Genomic DNA, 8,455 nt, shown 5'->3' on the forward strand with positions numbered 1-8,455 from the left:
AGAATTCATTTTGACATATTATCTTAAGTTATTTGGAGGGGTATTTTGGGAAGTTCAGGCTAGTTCCTACCTTACTCTGCTATGTTGGCCTCCATCCTCCATGACAGTTTCCCTTTAACTAGAGGGTCAAGATTGTGAAAAGAAAAAAAATAAGTCAGAGCAGTGGTAATGGACTAGGAGAATGGAAGAAGGGAGGAAAAGAGACTGAAGGTTGTGGTGAGGACAAAGAATAGGTTCAGAGGAATGAAATAGAGAATGGTATGGAAGGATTGATGGGTTTGGGACTACTTCTGTGTCTGTATAAACACATTGTCTAGAAAATTCAGAGTCTCTTGGTAGTTTTGATCTTGGAAGAGATGGAATGGAAGAAGGACTGGGAGCCAAATTGCTCCCCTGTGCTGCTTCTGCCAAGGGAGAAGGGAATGTGATTATTGTGCATTAGCCCTGAGACATAAATCAAGGAAAATAATCAGAACTGAGAATTTGTGGTGTAGGGCAGTTTGTGTAGGAGAGATGTGATTATATGAACCAAAAAGAGTAAAGGGGAAAGAAGAGCAGATAGGAATAGACTTTCAGGTTGAGATTTTTGAGTCTACCTGAGGCCAATACACACACACCTTTCTTTTCTTTACTGTCCTAGAGTTCTTTACTGGCATGTGTTTACATTTTTTCAAGCACAATATTTCATATCCCACCTTCATCGCTTTGTACTTGCTGGGTCTGGGCTGTCCCTAGACTACTCTGCCCCCTCACCTCTGCCTTTTAGTTTCTCTGTCTTCCTTTAAGACAAAACTCAACGTCCACTACTGTAAGAGACATTTCTCAGCTTCACTTCAACTAATATTCCTCCTTTAATATGACTTTTCATCTAGTCTATGTAAACCTAGTCATTGACATATTGTCTCTCCCATTAAAAGGAATGCTCCTTGAGAGTAGGGACTGTTTATTCATTCATTTAATTTTTTAAACTTTCTTTGTATCCCCAGTGCTTAGCATAATGCCTAATCACTTTCTTCCTTTTTCTACCTTCTGATCAGTGAGGAAAAGATGTAGGAGAGGAGTCAAGAAACTCAACTCCCTAGTTGTAGCTATCATAGCCTGCAAGTTGCTTTAAATGATTATTTTTAACTTTCTAAGTGTATATGTATGTGTTTATGTATATATACATACATATGTATATACTTTTAAGTTACTTAAAATTTCCATAAAATAAATGGCCATAAACTAGGATTTGTGTCTAAGTCTATAAATGCACAGTTTGAGATTCAGAGAGGAAAAACTAACCCAAAATGAAGAGATTTTCTTCAACTCAGGATGGGCTGATAAAAGAGTTTATCCAATTTTGGTAATACCCCGGAGTATATTCATACTCATTTCATTACTTATTAACACAAAAAGACTTAACAAGCAAACCAGTAGCAGTGAGAATTGGAAACCAGTCTGTTATTTTGGTAAGTACATCCTGCATACCCCAAGACACCTAGCCAACCCCCTACCTGGCTACATTAGTGTCACTTAATCTTTTCCTCAGTCTTTTCTTTCTCTACATTATCATTTTTTAAATAGAACCTCTTCTTTTTTGTCTCCCTTTCAAGCATTTTCCCTAGCTTGCCTTGTCCTTGTAGTCAGTAATACCTTTCACCAGAAATTTGAGAGAGGAAAACTTAGTAGGTAATGGAAGGAAAGGAAATAAGCATTTATATATGAGTGCCAGGCACTGTGCTCATCACTTTAAAAAATATTCTCTCATTAGATCCCCACAACTACCCTACAAATTAGGGGCTGATATTATTCCCATTTTACAATTGAGGAAACTGATGCAGATGAAGGTTAAGGGACTTGCCCAGGGTCACATAGCTGGTTTCTGAGGCTATATTTGAACTCAAGTTCTCCTGACTTCAGGTCCAGAACTCTACCTGCTGTGCCACCAGCTGCCTCTAATACTGTGATTTTGTAGTGACTAATCCAACACATTTTTCTTTTAGAAGTTCCCTTTTTATTCTTCCAGCTCATTCTTATCTTTTCCTCTCACAGAAAGTCTGCTTTGCCTATAGCTTTCAATGTGATTTCTTCCAGATCTTTTCTCACTGTGATCTTTCTCACTCTGAAAAATGCATGGATAAATAGGAAGAAACCAAATTAGAAAAAGAAAAAAGGGAGAGAGCATTAGGGAGTCAAATGATCACACACAATTGCTTCCCTAAATAAACTACATCACTTTTATTTTCTTCTGCTCATTTGGGTGGCTTTAAAAATAGATAAAGTTTAAAAATAAAGTCTTAAAAAAATACACATCATAAAGGTGGACACCCACAGGGTCACTGCACATTTACCTCCATAATTCACCTCCGTTAATCAGATCAGTTAGTGTGCACAGTTACAAGCCACATTTGTATAATAAACAAACCCTGAGCACAGCTCAGTCTTTAAACAACATTTTAAAAGAGTAGCTGTGATCACTAAAAAAGAAACAAAAAAAAAAGGCTTTCTGGAAATATTTAATTATGTGTTATGTGACATTTTTCATTTGGATTTTTAAAAGAAAAATCCTGAATTAAGTTCCCTTCAGAATCTTCTAACTAAAACATAGGAAGAAGATGCTACTCAACTCTGAATATGACTTGCACTTTGTCCCTGGGGGTGGAATACTTTAGAGATTTGTTTATTTTAATTTCAATATTCATTGGATTTGATCATCTCATCACTATGGGCACTGCCTCCTGTCATTAGAGTTGATCATGACTCTTACATGCCTCATCATATGCAATACTTATCTGTTTCCTTACATCTCTCTGAGAACAGGAATTGTTTTTTTTTTTTTTTTCACATCTGAATCCCCAGCACCTTGTACAGCTTCTGGCACTTAGAAAATGCTTATTGATTGATTGATAATATGAATCCTCCCAATGTATCCACCTGATGGCTTTTTAATGCCTTCTAGGTCTTTTAATATTTTGTAGATGGGTCTAAAGCTGGTCTATTTCTATGTTGCCCATCTTTCTTACTGCATGTTCAGACCAGCTCTTTATCTGGTCATTCATATCTGAGATAATGTCTTTTATACCACTTATACTCTCCATGTGGCTTTCTCTTGCTCTTTCAGTCACCAGTGATTATGATTCTACTAAAACCATGGCAGTCATGATTCACAGCCATATAGCACCAAGGGAGAATATTGGTGTTAAGATGATGGACTTCAGCATTTTTAGAGGTTATTGAAAGCCTGTGAGACTTCCCAAATGAATCCAGTTCATACTCCTTTTCAGTGTAGCCCTCACTCTACTCCATTATGGGTGCAGGTTATTGTCCCTGTTCAGTGGCTGTCCAGGCACTAAATGAGCTTGCTCAATGGACTATGATTCCAGTTTCACGTACGGAACTCCTGTCCTCCCAGAGCTTGGTAGTATTCACCGCTGTCTTTATGACATCATTATGGTGTTTTCTTGGCAAATATATTGGAGGGGTTTGTCATCTCCTTCTTCAGAGGATTAAGGCAAACAAAGGTTAAGTAACTTGTCCAGGGTCCCGTAGCTAGTAAGCATCTGAGGTCAGATTTGAACTTAGTTCTTAATGACCTCAGGCCCAGCTCTCTATCCAGTAATCCACCTAGCTGCCTCTGGGACAGGCCTGCACCTCATAAGGCTTGTGGGCTGTTTGCAGAATGCCAAAGGATTTTGGGCAGCTTATAAAAAATGTAGAAGGTGTTAAAGAAAGTAAAGCTGTAATGAATGCTTTGTCCATGCTCGGCTTAAGCCATCTTCCACTAGTCACTATGTGTCTGTCATGTAACTTAGAGGTTGGGTTGCCACTGCATATGCTCTCCTGTTCATCACATGACCTGTGGCAACCAACCATGGTCAGTCTGTCTCTAAAAACCTATCTGTGGCCCTGAAGAAGTTGAGCCTGTTTTAATTTTGGCCCCTACCTACTGCCAAGTTGTACAGGTCTGCTCGAGGAGCTTACATTCTACTCATTTCACAGCTGCCCTATTTCAATTTGAGCAATATGCAGAGGGGAAAGAAGCTCTTGAAGATTGTTATTCTAGGGAGATTAAACTCTTGGTCTGGGTGAGTAGTTTGTCTGAGAAAAGGCAATGGCATTTGGTGTTTACATAGTACTTTAAAGTTTGCAAAACAATTAATAAACATTTATTAAGCACCTACTAAATACCAGGAACTGTGCTAAGGTCTGAGGGTACAAAGACAAGTGAAAGACATTTCCCGTTTTCAAAGATCTTACAATCTAATTGGGAGGTAACATACAAATAAATATACACAAAACATATCTGCAATATGTAGGATAAATAAAAAATAATCAACAGAGGAAAGGCATAGGAATTAAGAGGGATTGGGAAAGGATTCCTGTAGAGGCTGGGGTTTTAGTCGAGACTTAAAGGAAACCAAATAGGTCAATTGTTGGAGGAGAGGAGGGAGAGTATTCCAGGCATGGGAGACAGCTAATGAGAGAATCTCAGAGAATGTGTAGGGAAATAAGGTGAAAGAAGACGAGGATGGTAGGTGGGCACTAGGTTAGGATATAGAATATCATACATAGCATTTTGTAGTTACTTCTGAATGCAATAGGGAGCCACTGGTGTTTATTGAGTGGGAGGTGGTATGTAGGACATAATAGACTCTGTGCCTTAGGAAAGTTCCTTTAGCGGCTGAATGGAGGAAAAGCTGGAGTGGAGAAAAACCTGAGGCAGGTAGACTCACATGCAGGCTATTGCATTAGTTCAGGCATGAGGTGATGATGGCTTGCACTAGAGAGATGGCGGAGAGAAGAGAGCATATTGGAGAGATAAGGTTAAATAGACAGGTCTTGACAACATCTTGGATTGAAGAGTGAAGTCAAAGATAATTCCTAGGTTGTGAGCTTGAGGGACTGGGAAAATGGTGTTGGCTCAACAGTGATAGAGAAAGTAGTTGGGGGGAGGGTGAGTTTAGGGGGGAGAATAATGAGTTCCATTTTGGATATATTGAGTTTAAGATATCTAATGGATATGTAGTTTGAGATGTCCTAAAGGTATTTGAAGATGTGAGACTGGAGGTCAGCAGAGAGTTTAGGGCAGGAAAGTTAGGTTTGAGAACAATCAGCACAGAGATAGCAATTAAATCCATAGGAACTGATGAAGTCACCCAGTGAGGTAGTATAGAGGGAGAAGAGACGAGGGCCCAGGACAGAACCACAGGCAAATCACTTCACCTATCTTTCCCAGTTTCCTCAACTGTAAAGTAGAGAAGATAAAAATCATCATAATGAATAGCACCTTCCTCACAAGGGGAATCAAATGAGATATTTGTGGGGATCAAATGAGATATTTGTAAAAAGCCAGAGTTTAGTGCAATGCCTAACACATAATAGGCTAAACATAATGGCATTTGATGTATACATTGTACTTTAAAATTTGTAAAACACCTTATATTTATTTTCTTTTGTTTTGATATAACTCTTTGAGGTAAATTTTGTTCTCATTTTAACAGATTAGGAAACAGGTGCTTTTGATTCTCTCTATCCCCCTCCTAGGAGAATGTTATGTTTCTAAGGGTAGGAACTATTTCATTTTGGTCTCTGGCTCAGTAAATGTTTACTGGTTTGAATTGGGCCTCAGAGAGGTTAATTGACTTTTCTATGGTCACAGAGCTAGGGTCAAAGACAAAATTTAAACCCAAGTCACTCTTGATTCCAAATACTACCTCCCCTCTGAATTTAAAGATTAAGATCTCTTTAAATGCAGGAGACCTTTACTTCACAGTCCACTGCAAAGTGGCAAAGATCTCTCAGCTCCAGGCTTCTGATAAGAGTCCTTCAATGGTATTGATTGCTTACCTGTCCAGAAGGTGTGGCAGGGAAAGTTGAATTTGTTAACAATTACATCTCCTTCCTCCCACTATTGACATGCAGTTTCACAAGCCATTAATCCTTGTTTCCATTGCCCACAACTGTGAATTTGCTGCCTTGCTTTACATTAATAAACTAATTTAGTTACAAATTACTGGCATAATTGGGTTTGAGCTTCAAGCACAATAATTATTACTAGATTTTCCACAGATCCAAATATTTTACTGAAATGAATATTCTTGTGACATTCCCATTTTTAAAGATTTAATAAAAGACCCTTAATGTCCTGTACTTTGCCTAGATTGGAAGGACACTTAATTCAGAACACTGAGGTAGTTCTTAGTATGTGCCAGGCACTCTGTTAGGACTGGGATACAAAAATAAAAGTGCTAGAACTTCTGCCTTCAAGGAGCTTAGTTTATAGCCATTCTATAGTCTACCAATTGCCCATTGTTCTCCTTTCCTCTCTGAAATTCCATCTAAAGCATAAATATATAGGAGTAAAATAGAAAAATTTGGCCTTTAAAATCATATTTTAGTTTTATAACTTTTTTGTCTAAGACGTGAGCAATTCATGGAAACTTGGGACAACTAAAGCATAGTATTATCCAATATATATATATATATATTTTTTTTAATTGATGGATATTTATAAAATTGGCCATATTTACAGAATAAGAGATAGAGAACTTAGCCCAATCTCAGAAAAAAGAAATTAAACAAGCCATAATTAAGCTCTGAGAGAAAAAAAATGTCCAAAAGAGACATCATTATCTTTTCCACCAAACTGTCCCTTCTTCCAAACTTCCCTATTAGAATCACAGCAGGCTCCAACGTCTTCCCAATCACCCAGGCATCTAGCCTAGGTTTCTTCCTTGACCTTTTTTTTCCCCCTATTATCCAATATATTGATATTAAATATCTCTAGATCCCAAATTCAAAATATTGCAGATGATTATTTTTTTCATTAAACTAAGGAAACTATATAAAGGTAGTTAGCTAGTGCAGAAGATAGAAAGAGTGCTGGGTCTGAAGTCATTATTTGGTTTATTTTTGCCTTGGTTTTTTCTGGAGGGCATTTGGGGTTAAGTGACTTGCCCAAGGTCACATGGCTAGTTTTTGTGTTAAGTATCTGAAGCCTATTTTGAACTCAGGTCCTCCTGACTCCAGGGCCAGTGCTCTATTCACTGCACCACTTAGCTGCCTCACCTGAAGTCATTATTAAGCACTGAGTTCAAATCCATCCTGAGACATTTAGCTATGTAACCTGGGCAAGTCACTTAATCTGTCTGTCTCAGGTCTTTCAACTGTAAAATCATGATAATAATAATAGCACCTACTTTCTAAAGTTGTAGTAAAGATCAAATGAGATAAAATTTGAAAAGCACTGAGAATAGTGCTTGGCACATAGAAAGTGTTTAATAAATGCTTCCTTTCCATGTTCCACTGAGGTACCATTCCTTAGCCTCTTTCAGATTGTTTCGATTACCGATGTGTAATTTAGTTTGTAATCTAGTGCTGCTAGCTTACTTTTCTTCACTTTTTTTTCACAGATTCCCTTTATATTCTTGACCTTTTGTTCTTCCAGATGGATTCTGTTATTTTTTTCTCACTCAATAAAATGATTATTTGGTAGTTTGATTGGTATGGCACTAAATAAGTAAATTAATTTGGGTAGAATTGTTTTAATTATATAGGCTTGACCTATACATGAACAATTAATATTTCTCCAGTTGATTAGATCTTTCTTTATATGTATGAAGTGCTTTGTAATTGTGTTCCTATAGTTCCTGGGTCTATCTTTTCAGGAAGAGTCTCAAGTATTTTATATTGTCTGCAGTGATTTTAATAGAATTTCTCTTTCTATCTCTTCCTGCTGGGTTTTGTTGGTAATATTTTGAAATGCTGATTATTTATATGAGTTTATTTTATATCCTACAACTTTGCTAAAGTTGTTAATTGTTTCAATTAGTTTTTCATCTTTTAGCTTTCATTTCATTATGAACTTCAACTATTACTTGAGCCAGTCACTTATTTTTTCCCCGTCATTTAGGGATAGGATAAAGAGGCAAATATTCTGAAATTTGCTATATTTCATTTGTGGTTTTTTTTCTTACTCCAGCAACATCTCTAGTTTAAAAAGGTTGATAAATAAGGCTCATCTTATTTCTTCTCTGAAACTTGCCTTTGCTGTCTATTTTCCACTAGATGCAATCAGTCAACCAATAAGCATTTATTAAGCACCTTCTCTGTTCCCAGCACTGTGCTGAGAACTGGGAAGTACAAAGACAAAAGTGAAAAAAGTTCCCTGCCTTTCACAGTTTTGCATTCTAATGTATGACACACACATGCAAAGTAACTTTGGAAGGGGTAGTAATTGAGCTGTCTTAAGGGAAATAAGAAATTCTATGAGGTATATATAAGGGCCTCTAGCATTCTAGGCAGGGACACTGGAGGTGGAGAATTGTGTATGAGAAATCATAATTAGGACAATATGGCTGACCTATAGAATATATGATGCCAGAAATGTATCAGGATTCTGAAAAGACTGAAAAGTATCAGGGCTGTAAATGCCTTGAAAAGCTTTAAATGCCCCAAATTGGATTTTACATTG

Source organism: Petaurus breviceps, unplaced genomic scaffold, assembly GCF_028583685.1.
Source record: "Petaurus breviceps papuanus isolate PSGF00001 unplaced genomic scaffold, PetGlider_PUasm1.0 84, whole genome shotgun sequence".
NCBI classification, from domain to species: Eukaryota; Metazoa; Chordata; class Mammalia; order Diprotodontia; family Petauridae; genus Petaurus; species Petaurus breviceps.